The sequence below is a fragment of the Salvelinus alpinus genome, chromosome 2, assembly GCF_045679555.1.
Source record: "Salvelinus alpinus chromosome 2, SLU_Salpinus.1, whole genome shotgun sequence".
Lineage (NCBI taxonomy): Eukaryota > Metazoa > Chordata > Actinopteri > Salmoniformes > Salmonidae > Salvelinus > Salvelinus alpinus.
The window spans coordinates 84166643-84185128 of record NC_092087.1 but is presented as its reverse complement, the minus strand read 5'-3'; the positions used below and the strand labels follow the sequence as shown (position 1 = coordinate 84185128).

The window sequence follows — 18486 nt, the reverse complement described above, 5'->3', positions numbered from 1 at the left end:
TCGGCAGTGTATCAAATACTTGTTCTCCCCACTGTATATATATATATATGTGTGTGTGTGTATATATAAGTGTGTGTGTTTGTGTTTGTTTGTTTGTGTGTGTGTGTGTGTGTGTGTGTATATGTATATATATATATATATACGTGTGTGTGTGTGTGTGTGTGTGTGTGTGTGTGTGCGCATTAATGTATTGTATGAAAGTGTTTCTTATTTCTTCAGGATTCAGAGAGGAACAGAGAGAGAGACGGTAGGTGAGGGGAGCCAGCAACAGGAAGCTGTACGTCCAACATTGTGTTGACTGATGTCAGATCACAGAGACAACACAGCCTAGCTCTGCTCTGCTCCCGTCAACACAAGGAGAAGAAGTCACAGTAGGCTGTATACTATCTGTGTGTGTGTGTGTGTGTGTGTGTGTGTGTGTGTGTGTGTGTGTGTGTGTGTGTGTGTGTGTGTGTGTGTGTGTGTGTGTGTGTGTGTGTGTGTGTGTGTGTGTGTGTGTGTGTGTGTGTATTCATGTGTGTGTGTGAATAGCATGAAGTGGCTCCAAGTCTTCTATATACTGTTTGGCGTTTGGTGTTTTTCCAATCTAATGGCTAAGGTGAGGATTGAGGGGAGACCTTTCACACATCAAATCAAATCAAATCAAATTTTATTAGTCACATACACATGGTTAGCAGATGTTAATGCGAGTGTAGCGAAATGCTTGTGCTTCTAGTTCCGACAATGCAGTAATAACCAACAGTAATCTAACCTAACAATTCCACACTACTACCTTACACACACACACAAGTGTAAGGGATAAAGAATATGTACATAAAGATATATGGATGAGTGGTGGTACAGAACGGCATGGCAGATGCAGTAGATGGTATAGAGTACGGTATATACATATGAGATGAGTACTGTAGGGTATGTAAACATAAAGTGGCATAGTTTAAAGTGGCTAGTGGTACATGTATTGCATAAAGATGGCAAGATGCAGTAGATGATATAGAGTACAGTATATATACATATGAGATGGGTAATGTAGGGTATGTAAACATTGTATTAAGTGGCATTGCTTAAAGTGGCTAGTGGTACATTTTTACATAATTTCCATCAATTCCCATTTTTAAAGTGGCTGGAGTTGAGTCAGTATGTTGGCAGCGGCCGCTAAATGTTAGTGGTGGCTGTTTAACAGTCTGATGGCCTTGAGATAGAAGCTGTTTTTCAGTCTCTCGGTCCCTGCTTTGATGCACCTGTACTGACCTCGCCTTCTGGATGATAGCGGGGTGAACAGGCAGTGGCTTGGGTGGTTGTTGTCCTTGATGATCTTTATGGCCTTCCTGTGACATCGGGTGGTGTAGGTGTCCTGGAGGGCAGGTAGTTTGCCCCTGGTGATGCGTTCTGCAGACCTCACTACCCTCTGGAGAGCCTTACGGTTGTGGGCGGAGCAGTTGCCGTACCAGGCGGTGATACAGCCCGACAGGATGCTCTCGATTGTGCATCTGTAGAAGTTTGTGAGTGCTTTTGGTGACAAGCCGAATTTCTTCAGCCTCCTGAGGTTGAAGAGGCGCTGCTGCGCCTTCTTCACAACGCTGTCTGTGTGGGTGGACCAGTTCAGTTTGTCCGTGATGTGTACACCGAGGAACTTAAAACTTTCCACCTTCTCCACTACTGACCCGTCGATGTGGATAGGGGGGTGCTCCCTCTGCTGTTTCCTGAAGTCCACAATCATCTCCTTTGTTTTGTTGACGTTGAGTATGAGGTTATTTTCCTGACACCACACTCCGAGGACCCTCACCTCCTCCCTGTAGGCCGTCTCGTCGTTGTTGGTGATCAAGCCTACCACTGTAGTGTCATCCGCAAACTTGATGATTGAGTTGGAGGCGTGCATGGCCACGCAGTCGTGGGTGAACAGGGAGTACAGGAGAGGGCTCAGAACGCACCCTTGTGGGGCCCCAGTGTTGAGGATCAGCGGGGTGGAGATGTTGTTACCTACCCTCACCACCTGGGGGCGGCCCGTCAGGAAGTCCAGGACCCAGTTGCACAGAGCGGGGTCGAGACCCAGGGTCTCGAGCTTGATGACGAGTTTGGAGGGTACTATGGTGTTAAATGCTGAGCTGTAATCGATGAACAGCATTCTCACATGGGTATTCCTCTTGTCCAGATGGGTTAGGGCAGTGTGCAGTGTGGTTGCGATTGCGTCGTCTGTGGACCTATTGGGTCGGTAAGCAAATTGGAGTGGGTCTAGGGTGTCCGGTAGGGTGGAGGTGATATGGTCCTTGACTAGTCTCTCAAAGCACTTCATGATGACGGAAGTGAGTGCTACGGGGCGGTAGTCATTTAGCTCAGTTACCTTAGCTTTCTTGGGAACAGGAACAATGGTGGCCCTCTTGAAGCATGTGGGAACAGCAGACTGGGATAAGGATTGATTGAATATGTCCGTAAACACACCAGCCAGCTGGTCTGCGCATGCTCTGAGGACGCGGCTGGGAATGCCGTCTGGGCCTGCAGCCTTGCGAGGGTTAACACGTTTAAATGTTTTACTCACCTCGGCTGCAGTGAAGGAGAGCCCGCAGGTTTTGGTAGGGGGCCGTGTCAGTGGCACTGTATTGTCCTCAAAGCGGGCAAAAAAGTTGTTTAGCCTGTCTGGGAGCAAGACATCCTGGTCCTCGACGGGGCTGGTTTTCTTTTTGTAATCCGTGATTGACTGTAGACCCTGCCACATACCTCTTGTGTCTGAGCTGTTGAATTTCGACTCGATTTTGTCTCTGTACTGAGACTTGGCCTGTTTGATTGCCTTGCGGAGAGAATAGCTACACTGTTTGTATTCGGTCATGCTTCCGGTCACCTTGCCCTGGTTAAAAGCAGTGGTTCGCGCTTTCAGTTTCACGCGAATGCTGCCGTCAATCCACGGTTTCTGGTTTGGGAATGTTTTTATCGTTGCTGTGGGTACGACATCGTCAATGCACTTCCTAATGAACTCGCTCACCGAATCAGCATATTCGTCAATATTGTTGTTGGACGCGATGCGGAACATATTCCAATCTGCGTGATCGAAGCAGTCTTGAAGCGTGGATTCAGATTGGTCGGACCAGCGTTGAACAGACCTGAGCGCGGGAGCTTGTTGTTTGAGTTTTTGTTTGTAGGCTGGAATCAACAAAATGGAGTCGTGGTCAGCTTTTCCGAAAGGGGGGCGGGGGAGGGCCTTATAAGCGTCGCGGAAATTAGTGTAACAATGGTCTAGTGTTTTTCCAGCCCTGGTAGCACAATCGATATGCTGATAGAATTTAGGGAGTTTTGTTTTTAGATTAGCCTTGTTAAAATCCCCAGCTACGATGAATGCAGCCTCAGGGTGTGTGGTTTCCAGTTTACAAAGAGTCAGATAAAGTTCGTTCAGGGCCATCGATGTGTCTGCTTGGGGGGGAATGTATACGGCTGTGATTATGATTGACGAGAATTCCCTTGGTAGATAATGCGGTCGACATTTGATTGTGAGGAGTTCTAGATCAGGTGAACAGAACGACTTGAGTTCTTGTGTGTTGTTATGATGATCACACCACTTCTCGTTAATCATAAGGCATACCCCCCCGCCCCTCTTCTTACCGGAAAGATGTTTGTTTCTGTCGGCGCGATGCATGGAGAAACCAGCTGGCTGCACCGACTCCGTTAGCGTCCCTTGAGTTAGCCATGTTTCCGTGAAGCAGAGCACGTTGCAATCCCTGATGTCTCTCTGGAATGCTACCCGTGCTCGGATTTCATCAACCTTATTGTCAAGAGACTGGACATTGGCGAGTAGTATGCTAGGGAGTGGAGCGCGATGTGCCCGTCTCCGAAGCCTGACCACGAGACCGCCACGTTTTCCCCTTTTTCGGCGTCGCACAGGGTCGCCGGCTGGGATCAGATCCATTGTATTGTGTGGAAGGCAAGACACTGGATCCGTTTCGGGAAAGTCATATTCCTGGTAGGAACGATGATGAGTTGACGTTAATCGTATATTCAGTAGTTCCTCCCGACTGTATGTAATGAAACCTAAGATTACCCGGGGTACCGATGTAAGAAATAACACGTAAAAAAACAAAATACTGCATATTTTCCAAGGAACGCGAAGCGAGGCAGCCATCTCTTTCCGGCGCCGGACCAATACTGTAGTGGTTGATACATGGTTGATAAATGGTGTAATGTGAAGTCGCCTGTAGTTTGGCTGGCTACTCATGGTCTATTTTAGAGCCAGTGGTGATTACAGGAGGACACAGCTGTTGGAGGAGTGATGGAAGGAGGGTGAAAAGAGGAATACAGGAAGGAGGGGAGGAAAGGAGGAGGGAGAGAGAGAGGTGGGTTAGAGAAAGGGATAGAATCTGATCCTTATCAAGAGGGAAGGATGGGTGAAGAGAGAGAGACAGGAGGGGTGAAGAGAGAGAGGCAAGAGGGATGAAGAGAGAGAGGCAAGAGGGGTGAAGAGAGAGAGGCAAGAGGGGTGAAGAGAGAGAGGCAGGAGGGGTGAAGAGAGAGAGACAGGAGGGGTGAAGAGAGAGAGACAGGAGGGGTGAAGAGAGAGAGGCAAGAGGGGTGAAGAGAGAGAGGCAAGAGGGGTGAAGAGAGAGAGGCAAGAGGGGTGGAGAGAGAGAGGCAAGAGGGGTGAAGAGAGAGAGGCAAGAGGGGTGAAGAGAGAGAGGCAGGAGGGGTGAAGAGAGAGAGACAGGAGGGGTGAAGAGAGAGACAGGAGGGGTGAAGAGAGAGAGGCAAGAGAGGTGAAGAGAGAGAGGCAAGAGGGGTGAAGAGAGAGAGGCAAGAGGGGTGGAGAGAGAGAGGCAAGAGGGGTGAAGAGAGAGAGGCAAGAGGGGTGGAGAGAGAGAGGCAAGAGGGGTGAAGAGAGAGAGACAGGAGGGGTGAAGAGAGAGAGACAGGAGGGGTGAAGAGAGAGAGGCAAGAGGGGTGAAAAGAGAGAGGCAAGAGGGGTGGAGAGAGAGAGGCGGGGGGGTGGAGAGAGAGAGGCAGGTGGGGTGGAGAGAGAGAGGCAGGTGGTGTGAAGAGAGAGAGACAGGAAGGGAGGAGAAAAAGAGGGGAGGAGAGGAGGGAAGGGGGTTGGAGTGGAAGACAGGGAGGGAGAGAAGGAGAGGGTGTATTTAGACACCCATCTGCAGTGCGAGTCCACCAGAGCCCAGTTATTCAAAAGATGGTACTCTTCGTGATGAGATATTTATACATTAATATGATCTCTCTCTCTCTCCCTCTCTCTGATCTCTCTCACCCTTTCACTCTCTCTCTCTCTTTCTTTCTACCTCTCTTTCATCCTCTTTCTTTATTGCTTATTCCCCTCTCTCTCTAACTCTCTCTCTCTCTTGTTTCCCTTGATACTTGCTCTCTCCATATTCTCTCTCATCTCCTTCATTATATTTGTTGAGTGTCAAGTCAAATGTCTCTACTGTTATGCCATCAGAGAAAGCTTTACTGTCAAATGTCTCTACTGTTATGCCATCAGAGAAAGCTTTACTGTCAAATGACTCTACTGTTATGCCATCAGAGAAAGCTTTACTGTCAAATGACTCTACTGTTATGCCATCAGAGAAAGTGTCCCCCCCCCCCCCCCCCCTCACATTTGTATTTCCTGTTTTCGGCTTTCAGTGGACGCGAAGGGCAAACAAGGCCACCAACTAAGCAACGCTGTGCCAGGGCCTCATTTAGACTCACACATACACACATAGTCTTGGACAGCTAACCTTGTGGAGCCACACAATTCAGTCCCATTCAAAATCCTATTTTCCCTAACCCCTAACCCTAAACCTTTCCATTCCAAGATGGCGTAGCAGTCAGATGTGTGTTTGTCTTGTCCCGTCTTGTCCCGCGTAAATAGTCCTCGTATTTTTCGTATACATTTCGTATATATTTTAATTTCACTTTCCATCTAGGAACTGAATATACATTCCTGCAACCCGCCTCACCCAATGTGGTACGGATCTGCTATTTTTTATACTTTAGAACCGTAACCCCAATCAGAAGCTAGCCAGATAACTAGCTACTAGCTAGTAGTCAGTTAGCCACTGCTGCGGTCTTCACCCTTAACTCGGACACCAGCCAGCTTCAGCTCGGGCCAATACCGGCCAGTCTGCAGGCGCGATATCAACCCAGAGCATATAGGACTGCTTTTTCTCTACTACATCACCGGATTCCTGACGCAAGCTCTGGACAATTACACCGGATCATCGCAGCTAGCTAGCTGCAACCGAGTGGCTACTACTGGCTAACACCTCTGTCCCGAAGCAAGCACCAGTTAGCCTTGAGCTAGCCTCGAGCTAGGCCCATCTGCCGGCTAGCCGAAGAGGTCTACCAGCGAATTCTTGGGCTACAATACCTCTTTTGCCAATTGGACTGGACCCTTTATTGCCGACACGGAGTCCCGCCGATCCATCACGACTGGTCTGCCAACGTAATTGTCCGAGGTGGTTTCAACAGGCTTTTCCGTTGCGATGTTTCCGAAGACCCATCTGCTAATCATTAGCTGTCTTATCGGCTGCTATCTGAATAAGTATATCGGACAATTTTTTTTCCTGGGTCACTATACCTATTTTGCCAATTGGATCGATCCCCTCTACCACACGGAATCCCACTAATCTACCGACGGAAACGCACGAGGTGACTAAAAATAGACCTCCATCCTATGTTATCTTGCTACCGATAGCCAGCTACCTGGCCAGCTGTCTGGATCGCCGTGACCCCAACCAACCTCTACTCACTGGACCCTTATGATCACTCGATTAAGCATGCCTCTCCTTAATGTAAATATGCCTTGTCCATTGCTGTTCTGGTTAGTGTTTATTGGCTTATTTCACTGTAGAGCCTCTAGCCCTGCTCACTATACCATATCCAATCTTTCAGTTCCACCACCCACATATGCGATGACATCACCTGGTTTCAATGATGTTTCTAGAGACAATATCTCTCTCATCATCACTCAATACCTAGGTTTACCTCCACTGTATTCACATCCTACCATACCTTTGTCTGTACATTATTCCTTGAAGCTATTTTATCGCCCCCAGAAACTTCCTTTTACTCTCTGTTCTAGACGTTCTAGACGACCAATTCTCATAGCTTTTAGCCGTACCCTTATCCTACTCCTCCTCTGTTCCTCTGGTGATGTAGAGGTGAATCCAGGCCCTGCAGTACCTAGCTCCACTCCTATTCCCCAGGCGCTCTCTTTTGATGACTTCTGTAACCGTAATAGCCTTGGTTTCATGCATGTTAACATTAGAAGTTATTTAGACTTATTTTTCACTGTATTATTGACTGTATGTTTGTTTTACTCCATGTGTAACTATGTGTTGTTGTATGTGTCGAACTGCTTTGCTTTATCTTGGCCAGGTCGCAATTGTAAATGAGAACGTGTTCTCAATTTGCCTACCTGGTTAAATAAAGGTGAAATAAATAAATAAAAAAATAAAAAAAAATAACCGGAATCCTAACCCATAATTTTACCCTTACCTTAACCCTTAACCCTTTACCTAAAAACCTTAAACCTAACCCTAATCCTAGCTCCTAACCCTAACCCTAGCTCCTAACCCTAAACCTAACCCTAGCTCCTAATCATAACCCTAACCCTAAACCTAGCTCCTAACCCAACCCCTAAACTTAACCCTAGCTCCTAACCCTAACCCTAGCTCCTAACCCTAAACTTAACCCTAGCTCCTAACCCTAAACCTAGCTCCTAACCCTAAACCTAGCTCCTAACCCTAAACCTAGCTCCTAACCCTAACCCTAGCTCCTAACCCCAAACCTAAACCTAGCTCCTAACCCTAACCCTTAAGGTAATTCTAACACTAATTCTAACCTTAACCCTAAACCCCTAGAAACAGCATTTAACCTCGTGGGGACTAACAAAATGTCCCCAGTTGGTCAAATTTGTGTTTGTTTACTATTCTTGTGGGGACTTCTGGACTTCTAGTGACAAAGAGCTCTTATAGGACTAGGGCACAAATAATAATATAATAATAATCAAAAATGTTGATCTTTATTTATTTAAAATTGTGAATAACTCACCACAGGTTAATGAGAAGGGTGTGCTTGAATGGATGCACATAACTCTGCAATGTTGGGTTGTATTGGAGAGAGTCTCAGTCTTAAATCATTTTCCACACACAGTCTGTGCCTGCATTTAGTTTTCACGTTAGTGATGGCCGAGAATCTACTCTCACATAGGTGGTTGCAAAGGGCATCGGTGTCTTAACAGCACGATTTGCCAAGGCAGGATACTCTGACCGCAGCCCAATCCAGAAATCTGACAGAAGCTTCTGATTAAATTCCATTTTCACAGAACCGCTTGTTGCAATTTCTCTTGTTCAGATATCAGTAAGTGGACTGGAGGCAGGGCATGAAAGGGATAACGAATCCAGTTGTTTGTGTCATACGTTTCGGGAAAGTACCTGCGTAATTGCGCACCCAACTCACTCAGGTGCTTCGCTATATCACATTTGACATTGTCCGTAAGCACACAAAAAATCATACAATGATGGAAAGACCTGTGTGTTGTCTTTGTTAATGCAGACATAGAAGAGCTCCAACTTCTTAATCGTAGCCTCAACTACACTACGAATATAGTTGAATATATCCCTGTTATCGTAGATTCAGATTATTCAGGCGAGAAAAAACATCACCCAGACAGGCCAGTCTTGTGAGAAACTCGTCATCATGCAAGCGGTCAGACAAGTGAAAATTATGGTCAGTAAAGAAAACTTTAATCTCGTCTCTCAATTTAAAAAAACGTGTCAATACTTTGCCCCTTGATAGCCAGCGCACGTCTTTCTGTATGTTGTAAAAGTGTTACATGGTCGCTGCCCATATCATTGCATAGTGCAGAAAATACACAAGAGTTCAGGGGCCTTGCTTTAACAAAGTTAACCATTTTCACTGTAGTGTCCAAAACGTCTTTCAAGCTGTCAGGCATTCCTTTGGCAGCAAGAGCTTCTCGGTGGATGCTGCAGTGTACCCAAGTGGCACCGGGAGCAACTGCTTGCACACATTACCACTCGACTATGTCTCCCTGTCATGGCTTTTGTGCCATCAGTACAGATACCAACACATCTTGATGCCACAAAGCTGTCCAGTACTTTAAAAATATCCTCTCCTGTTGTTCTGGTTTCCAGTGGTTTGCAGAAGATGTCTTCCTTAATTGACCCCCCCATAAACGTCTCGGACATATACCAGGAGCTGTGCCAGGCCCGCCACGTCTGTTGACTCATCCAGCTGTAACGCATAGAATTCACTGGCTTGTATATGAAGCTGTAATTGTTTCAAAACATCTCCTGCCATGTCACTGATGCGTCATGAAACAGTGTTGTTTGATGAAGGCATTGTCTGTATAGTTTTTTTGGCCTTTTCTCCCAGCATTGTCCTAGCCATCTCCGCGGCAGCAGGAAGAATTAAGTCCTCCACAATAGTGTCACGTTCCTGACCTGTTTTCCTTTGTCTTGTATTTATTTTAGTTGGTCAGGGCGTGAGTTGGGTGGGTTTGTCTATGGTTGATTTTCTATGTTGGGATTTTTGTGTTCGGCCTGGTATGATTCTCAATCAGAGGCAGCTGTCAATCGTTGTCCCTGATTGAGAATCATATTTAGGCAGCCTGGGTTTCACGTGTGTTTTGTGGGTGTTTGTTTCCGTGTTTGTGTTTTTCACCACACGGTACTGTATCTGTTTTCTGCACTTCGTTTATTTGTTTTGTATTTTCGGTGTTCAGTTTTTCCGTTATAATAAATCATTCATCATGAACACTAACCACTCCGCGTATTGGTCCGATCCTTCTCGCCTCTCCTCGTCCGAGGAATATGACGACTACCGTTACAAATAGTATGGGGCTTGCCTGTCCTAGCCACTAGGTAACTCACCATATAAAACGTTTCTAGCCCATTCTTATTAATTGTATCTGTTGCTTTAATACATTTCTTACTACTCAAAAGTCGTCTTAATTCTCGCTCAAAAAACTTACCATTCGGCCATCAGATTTGCCACCAATGCTCCTTATAGGACACATCACTGGACTCTATACTCCTCTGTAAACTGGTCATCTCTGTATACCCGTCGCAAGACCCACTAGTTGATGCTTATTTATAAAACCCTCTTAGGCCTCACTCCCCCCTTTCTGAGATATCTACTGCAGCCCTCATTCTCCACATACAACACCTGTTCGGCCAGTCACATTCTGTTAAAGGTCCCCAAGGCACACACATCCCTGAGTCGCTCCTCTTTTCAGTTCGCTGCAGCTAGCGACTGGAACGAGCTGCAACAAAACTCAAACCGGACAGTTTTATCTCAATCTTTTCATTCAAAAACTCAATCATGGACTGTGCCCAATAATGTTTGTACCATGTTTTGTGCTGTTACCATGTTGTGTTGCTACCATGTTGCTGTTATGTTGTGTTGCTACCATGCTGTGTTGTCATGTGTTGCTACCTTGCTAAGTTGTTGTCTTAGGTCTCTCTTTATGTAGTGTTGTGTTGTCTCTCTTGTCGTGATGTGTGTTTTGTCCTATATTTATATTGTTTATTTAAACATTTTAATCCCAGGCCCCGTCCCTACAGGAGGTCTTTTGGTAGGCCGTCATTGTGAATCAGAATTTGTTCTTAACTGACTTGCCTAGTTAAATAAAGGTTAAAAAAAATACATTTCAAAAACAATGTCAAACATTACAATACATTCACAACACACTAAGTGTGTGCCCTCAGGAGCCTTCTCCACTACCACATATCTACAACACATAATCCATGTGTACGTGTGTGTATGTATTTGTCTGTGCCTATGTTTGTGTTGCTTCACACTCCCCGCTGTTCCATAAGGTGTATTTAATCTGTTTTTTAAATAGAATTTTACTGCTTGCATCAGTTACTTGATGTGGAATAGAGTTCCCTCTTTGTGGCACCTGACCACACGACTGAACAGTAGTCCAGGTGAGACAAAACTAGGGCCTGTAGGACCTGCCTTGTTGATAGTGCTGTTAAGGCAGAGCAGTGCTTTATTATGGACAGACTTCTCTCCATCTTCAATCAAATCAAATCTTATTGGTCACATACATGTGTTTAGCAGATGTAATTGATGTAATTGATGTAATTGATGTAATTGATGTAATTGATGTAATTGCGGGTGTAGCTTTAGCGCTTGTGTTCCTAGCTCCAACAGTGCAGTAATATCTAACAAGTAATATCTAACAAGTAATATCTAACAAGTAATATCTAACAAGTAATATCTAACAAGTAATATCTAACAAGTAATATCTAACAAGTATTATCTAACAAGTAATATCTAACAAGTAATATCTAACAAGTAATATCTAACAAGTAATATCTAACAAGTAATATCTAACAAGTAATATCTAACAAGTAATATCTAACAAGTAATATCTAACAAGTAATATCTAACAAGTATTATCTAACAAGTATTATCTAACAAGTAATATCTAACAAGTAATATCTAACAAGTAATATCTAACAAGTAATATCTAACAAGTAATATCTAACAAGTAATATCTAACAAGTAATATCTAACAAGTATTATCTAACAAGTAATATCTAACAAGTAATATCTAACAAGTAATATCTAACAAGTAATATCTAACAAGTAATATCTAACAAGTATTATCTAACAAGTATTATCTAACAAGTAATATCTAACAAGTAATATCTAACAAGTAATATCTAACAAGTAATATCTAACAAGTAATATCTAACAAGTAATATCTAACAAGTAATATCTAACAAGTAATATCTAACAAGTAATATCTAACCATTTCACAACAATACATACAATACACAAATCCAAAGTAAAGGAATGGAATTAATAATATATAAATATTTGGGCGAGCAATGTCGGAGCGGCATAGACTAAGATACAGTAGAATACATTATATACATATGAGATGAGTCATCCAAAATATGTAAACATTATTAAAGTGACCAGTGTTCCATTATTAAAGTGGCCAGGGATTTCAAGTCTATGTATATAGGGCAGCAGCCTCTAAGGTGCTACTGATGGCTATTTAACAGTCTGATGGCCTTGAGATAGAAGCTGTTTTTCAGTATCTCGGTCCCAGCTTTGATGCACCTGTACTGGCCTCGCCTTCAAGATGATTTCGGGGTGAACAGGCAGTGGCTCGTGTGATTGTTGTCCTTAATGATCTTTTTGGCCTTCCTGTGACATCGGGTGCTGTAGGTGTCCTGGAGGGCAGGTAGTTTGCCCCCGGTGAAGCGTTGGGTAGACCGCACCACCCTCTGGAGAGCCCTCCGGTTGCGGGCGGTGCAGTTGCCGTACCAGGTGGTGATACAGCCCAACAGGATGCTCTCAATTGTGCATCTGTAAAAGTTTGTGATGTTTTAGGTGCCAAGACACATTTCTTCAGCCTCCTGAGGTTGAAGAGGCGTGGTTACGTTGTTGGGCCTTCTTCACCACACTGTCTGTGTGGATGGACCATTTCAGTTTGTCAGTGATGTGTACACTGAAGAACTTGAAGCTTTCCACCTTCTCCACTGCGGTCCCATCGATGTGGATAGGGGGGTGCTCCCTCTGCTGTTTCCTGAAGTCCACGATCAGCTCCTTTGTTTTGTTGGCATTGAGTGAGAGGTTATTTTCCTGACACCACACTCCCTGGGCCCTCACCTCCTCCCTGTAGGCCGTCTTGTCGTTGTTGGTAATCAAGCCTACTACTGTTGTGTTGTCTGCAAACTCATTGATTGAGTTGGATGCGTGCATAGCCACGCAGACACGGGTGAACAGGGAGTACAGGAGGGGGCTGAGCATGCACCCTTGTGGTGCCCCTGTGTTGAGGATCAGCAAAGTGGAGGTATTGCTTCTTACCTTCACCACCTGGGGGCGGCCCGTCAGGAAGTCCAGGACCCAGTTGCACAGGGCGGGGTTCAGACCCAGGGCCCTGAGCTTAATGATGAGCTTGGAAGGTACTATGATGTTGAATGCTGAGCTATAGTCAATTAACAGCATTATTACATAGGTATTCCTTTTGTCCACGATTGCATCGTCTGTGGATCTATTGGGGCAGTAAGCAAATTGAAGTGGGTCTAGGGTGTCAGGTAAGGTAGAGGTGATATGATCCTTGACTAGTCTCTCAAAGCACTTCCTGTGACATCGGGTGCTGTAGGTGTCCTGGAGGGCAGGTAGTTTGCCCCCGGTGAAGCGTTGGGTAGACCGCACCACCCTCTGGAGAGCCCTCCAGTTGCGGGCGGTGCAGTTGCCGTACCAGGTGGTGATACAGCCCAACAGGATGCTCTCAATTGTGCATCTGTAAAAGTTTGTGATGGTTTTAGGTGCCAAGACACATTTCTTCAACCTCAGGAGGCTGAGAGCATCCTGTTGGGCTGTATCACCACCTGGTACGGCAACTGACAGAAGTGAGTGCTGCGGGGCGATAGTCATTTATTTCAGTTACCTTTGATTTCTTGGGTACAGGAACAATGGTGGACATCTTGAAGCACGTGTGGACAGCAGACTGGGATAGGGTGAGATTTAATATTTCCATAAACACTCCAGCCAGCTGGTCTGTGCATGATCTGAGGATGCGGCTAGGGATGCCGTCTGGGCCGGCAGTCTCTTGAGGGTTAACACGCTTAAATGTCTTACTCGCGTTGGCCACGGAAAAGGAGAGCCCACAGTCCTTGGTAGCGTGCCGCGTCGGTGGCACTGTGTTATCATTTGTTGTCCGTGATTGTCTGTAGACCCTGCCACACTTCTCGTGTCTGAGCTGTTGAATTGCGACTCCACTCTGTCTCTATAGTGACGTTTTGCTTGTTTGATTGCCTTACGTACGGAATAACTACACTGTTTGTATTCGGCCATATTCCCAGTTGCCTTGCCATGGTTAAATGCGGTGGTTTTGTTGCCATCTATAGAACGGTTTCTGGTTAGGGTAGGTTTTAATAGTTACAGTGGGTACAACATCTCCTATCCCTGATAAACTCAGTCACCGTATCAGTGTATTCGTCAATGTTAATCTCGAAGGCTACCCGGGAACATACCCCAGTCCGCGTGATCAAAACAATCTTGGAGCATGGATTCCGATTGGAACTTTCTGTTTGAGTTTCTGCCTATAAGAAGGGAGGTAGCAAAATAGAGTCGTGATCAGATTTTCCAAAGGGAGGGCGGGGGAGGGCCTTGTACGTATCCCGGAAGTTTGAGAAGCAGTGGTCGAGTGTTTTAGCAGCGCGAGTACTACACTCAAGGTGTTGATAGAACTTCGCTCGTGTTTTCCTCAAATGTATTTGTTAAAATCCCCAGCTACAATAAATGTTGCCTCAGGATATGTGGTTTCCAGTTTGTATAAAGTCCAGTGAAGTTTTTTGAGGGCCGTCGTGGTATCGGCTTGAGGAGGAATATACACGGCTGTGACTATAACTGATGAGAATTCAATTGGGAGGTAATACAGTCGGCATTATATTGTGAGATATTCTAGGTTGGATGAACAAAAGGACTTGAGTTCCTGTATGTTATCACAATCACACCATGAGTAGTTAATCATGAAACATACACCCCCGCCCTTCTTCTTCCCGGAGAGATATTTATTCCTGTCTGCACGATGATCTGAGAACCCAACTGGCTGTACAGACTCAGGCAGTATATCCCGAGAGAGCCATGTTTCCGTGAAACAGAGTATGTTACCATCCCTGATGCCTCTCTGGAAGGACATCCTCACCCTGAGCTCATCAACTTTATTATCCAGAGGCTGAAAACTAGCGAGTAATATACTCAGAAGCAGTGGGTGTCTGCGCTCCTCCTGAGTCGGACTAGAAGTCCCCTCCGAATTCCTCTTCTCTGCCGGCGGTGTTTTGGATCAGCCTCTGGAATCAGTTCAATTGCCCTGGGTGTTACGAACAAAGGATCCTCCGATTCGGGAAAGTTGTATTCCTGGTCGTAATGCTGATGAGTTACCGCCGCTCTGATATCCAAAAGTTCTTCCCGGCTCTATGTAATATCACAAAGAAATTCTGGGCTAATATTGTAAGAAATAACATATATTCAAAAAAAATACTGCAAAGTTGCCTAGGAGCTAGAAGCAGGGCTGCCCTATCTGTCTGCACCAGCTACTGTTGTATCAATATGTTTTTACCATGACAGTTTACAATCCAGGGTTACTCCAAGCAGTTTAGTCACCTCAACTTGCTCAATTTCCACATAATTTCCAGATGTGCAACACACACACAGACCCACAGACACACACACACACACACACACACACACGCACACACACACACACACACACACCACCCAGCGACCACTAATTCACAATGCATAACTCCCAACTGATTTGGATTCTTCAGATACCTCAGCCTCAGTCAGGGAACCGTTCCCAAGGGGTGCATCTCTATAGGCTTGGTTTACTTCCTCTCCTTGTCTCCTTTCCTTCACCTAAACTGACAAATTCACAGACCCTGTCATGTTAGCTTGAACGAGGAACACAGCCATCATCTTGATTTCAGATGAAGACGAGGAAGCTGCAATTGACTATTAAGATACACCCCTTGAGAAATGATTTTGTGAGTTGTTTCACATGAGCAAGTGCAACCCACACACAGCGACACACACGCATACCCACACACCCAGGGAACACACCCACACACCCATTCCGACCACTAACTCACAACTCCCGGGCTAGCCGCAGAGTAAATGGAGATGGATCAACCAATCGTCACTCCATCCTTAGACATCCCTCTAGCAACATGAAGAAACAACAAGGCCTTAGGCATGCCTACCAAAGTGTGTATGTCTGTAACTGCCTTCTCTCTCTCTCTCTCTCTCACACACACACACACACACACACACACACACACACACACACACACACACACACACACACACACACACACACACACACACACACACACACACACACACACACACACACAATCAAATCAAATGTTTTTGGTCACATACACATATTTAGCAGATGTTATTGTGGGTGTAGCGAAATGCTTGTAAAATGTGTATGTACAAGGTTTTCCTCAACATGATCTTATAATGGATTATGATAATTCGTCTCATAATGGTAAAGGTCAGGGTTGGTGAGGATAACCTGATCCTAGATCAGATCTATGCTATATCTGAAGGGACAACTGCTTCCTGAAGCCCTTTACTACTGCTGGTTTAGGTAGGCTGTTATAATGGGACTTGACAGTCTGTTATTCTCTAGGCCCTACATCTGCATTCACTGCACAGGCCTACACTCTTAGAAAAAAAGGGTTCCAAAGGAGTTCTTCTCCTGTCCCTATAGGAGAACCTTTTGGGTTCCAGGTAGAACCCTTTTTGGTTCCATGTAGAACCCTCTGTAGAAAGTGTTCTACATCGAACCCAAAATGGTTTTACATGGACCCAAAAAGGGTTATTCAAAAGGTTCTCCTATGGGGACAGCCGAATAACCCTTTAAGGTTCTGGATAACATGATTTTTTCTAAGAGTGTATAAACCAAACAACATGGTCTGAATTGGATGTTTCTATCCCTGCAGAATGTAACACTGCAACTCTACTGTAGCAAGTGAAGTGAATGGAATTCTGCATCTGCAGACACGATAACAACCAAAAACAAAAAACCCAATCGGCCTCTCTCGGGATACGTCTGTCTTGTCTACTTTTCATGTCAGCTCTCAAGAAGTAAAGAATCACGGATTCTGGAACGTCACCTAATATTGAAGATCTTAATCGCACGCGAATATTTTTTTGGGGGAATGGACAGAGAATACAATTCTGAACGAGCTTGCTTTCGGGTCGTACTTATTTGGTTTGTGGTTGCTAAAACCATAGGCTAATAGATTATTATAACAATATTCATCATCGTCAAATTCATCACCAATATCATGTCCCTATATCTTGGCCTTACCCCCAACTAGGCCTACACATAGGCTACACATGCCGCGTTCCAGACAACTGGGAACTCGGGAAAAAAACGAACTCCGACTCGTTTTGAACGGTCATCCAACTCAGAATTGACCTAAAGATAACTGACGTCATTGTCTAACCTATTTTTCAAAGTTCCCAGTTGTCTTGAAAGCACCAACACACACACCCATCTACATTGCAGTCATACAAGTGCATTATGACAGACCAGGGGTCTTTGAACATGCACGTCTCTGGCCGATATTCCCCTCTATATTTCCCCACAAGAAAAGGAAAGGCTTTCCTTACCCATCGCCTGTGTTTGAGGTCTCTAGATGCAGATAGTCATGTCAGATATGTATCCGTTCTGTTCGTCGGTCACCGTGTTGAAAAAAAGCAATCTATGCCATTCCAATCCCGTTACCGGAGCCTCCGTTATCAGCCTGGGTGCGCAGATCAGACAGAGAACCCGGCCAGGGTCTCCCGTAATTCCCCCGTTACATATGTTTCTTATCAAACAGCTGCATCGTTTCTCGACGCTGCGCTGCGGCGGTGATTTGCATCAGGGAGAGAGTGTAGGCTAGTATCCCACGGTTTCTCCCTGTATCTTGCGACGAAGGGGGCTGCCTGCTAGGCTGCAGTGCCTAGGATAGCTGAACGACCACGAATCCCGTGGTCCCGTTGGTACGTCTCCGTTTGTTCAGTCGATGGCAGCCAGCAGGTTCAATCTACCGTTATCCCGGGCAGTGCGCGCCGCATTCGAATACTAGCCACTAATCGATATCTACGGTTGTTCTGTATCTAATGGGAGCATCCGAGAAGAAAACACGATTTCGGTGGTGGGGGTGCTGCTGCTGCGCGTGAGGCACGGTCCTCTCTAGCGGGAGATCTGACAAATGGTGCAGAAGAAGATATATCCATCCCGATCCCAGTTGGCTCGAATCGAAGTGATGAGGGAAACAGGACGCGCGCTGTTGTCTTAACTGGTTTTACACCGATTTTGACGTTTTTATGACTCGTCGCTAGCGCTTTCTCCTTTCACTGTTCCGTTATCTGTAAAGCAGCACCTCTTCCTTCTCTCTCTCTCTCTCTCGTGTGAGCCCCGGCCAACAACAGCGCTCGAGCTGCACCGAATATGACGCCTTTCCGCTCATATGAAGAGGACAAGCAACACACCCGTCTCTCTTTCCCCCGTTTAGTTACTTTTCATTTCTCTCTCTCTCTGGTGGGTGAAATTAGTAGCAGGGGAGAACAGGGATGGGGGCCGCACGACAAGGCAGCTCCTCCCCGTGCTTGGGTTTGCTTATCACAGGAGCGAGCGGGTGAAAGAGAAAGATAAAAAGAGAAAAGGAAAATATTTTTATTGTATATTTAGCTTGCTTTGGCAATGTAAACATATGTATCCCAGGCAGGTAAAGCACTTTGAATTGAGTGGACGACAAGGGGTGCTCGTGGGGGAGAAATAAAGGCGAAATTGTAGAGAGAGCGATGGCGGAGCGCCATAATGTAGGTATTCAAAATGTGTCACTCCTCCACTGTCGTGATACGATGTTTTGACGCACATCAGGCCAACACACTCCTTCTCTCTCTGCGCCAATGTAGCGGTATAAAATAATGGTACCGTTACAATGTAAACACAATGTAAAC

General features: G+C 45.5%; 1 protein-coding gene across 1 annotated transcript in view; it reads right to left on the bottom strand.

Moving 5' to 3' along the window:
- The window catches only part of mgat3b (beta-1,4-mannosyl-glycoprotein 4-beta-N-acetylglucosaminyltransferase b), a 75401-nt gene extending 57304 nt beyond the window's left edge, over nt 1-18097 (bottom strand). Inside the window, exon 1 of the mRNA XM_071389627.1 lies at nt 17149-18097. The gene's annotated coding sequence lies outside the window, so the exon portion shown is untranslated. The remainder of the gene's footprint in view (nt 1-17148) is intronic.
- Nucleotides 18098-18486: the final 389 nt, after the last annotated feature.